This window comes from Arachis duranensis, chromosome 7, assembly GCF_000817695.3.
Source record: "Arachis duranensis cultivar V14167 chromosome 7, aradu.V14167.gnm2.J7QH, whole genome shotgun sequence".
Taxonomy (NCBI): domain Eukaryota; kingdom Viridiplantae; phylum Streptophyta; class Magnoliopsida; order Fabales; family Fabaceae; genus Arachis; species Arachis duranensis.
The window spans coordinates 50531156-50531890 of NC_029778.3; the positions used below are offsets into that span (position 1 = coordinate 50531156).

The 735-nt window shown below is 39.5% G+C and overlaps 1 protein-coding gene across 1 annotated transcript in view; it reads left to right on the forward strand.

The window, feature by feature from the left end:
* LOC107458924 (vicianin hydrolase) overlaps positions 1-735 on the forward strand; it is a 39605-nt gene that overhangs the window by 36541 nt on the left and 2329 nt on the right. The gene's annotated exons all lie outside the window — the stretch shown is intronic.

The following is a 735-nucleotide window of genomic DNA, read 5'->3' on the forward strand; positions in this document are numbered from 1 at the left end:
TCGGCCGCCTCTTCCATAAGTAGTTCTACTGCCTCTACCTCTGAAGCCTCTTCCCCCTCTCATGTTTGAGCTTGCTTGGTGGTTCATTGAAAAATTCGACTTTGTATCTGAGTTGGCCATCAAGGTTCTACATTCAAGTGATTCCACATTTTGTCGTTCTTGCTGCAAAAGTAACGAAAACACAACATCAACGTGGGGAAGTGGCTTTACGAGCATTACCTGTGATCTCACAACAACATATTAATTATTGAGGCCTCTTAGCCCCCTAACCACACACATGTCTTCTTTGTGTTTTTTTACACTATCAAGACCACAGTCACACTCTCCAACACAAGACTTACGAGCTGGTACAAGAGAAAAATTATTTAATTCCTCCCAAAGCCCCTTTAATTTGTTGAAATATGGAGTGATACTCAAATCACCATGTTTGGTTGCAAACAACTCTTCTTGAAATTTCGCAATTTGAAACAAGTCACCCTGATAATATCTGTGTTTCAGTGCATTTCAATTGTTAGCGGCATTGTTCATCCAGATGACACTTTACGCTATCTCTGGACTCAAAAAAAGGTTCAACCAAGACACAATATAGGTGTTGAACCTATCCCATCCCTCAAATAAAAAGTCTTTTTGTGTTGGCTTAGTAATGAAACCATCAACAAACTTTAATTTGTTCTTTGACTTTAACGCTCTCCACATAGCTCTCTCTCATGCATGATAATTGTTCGCACCAAGAAT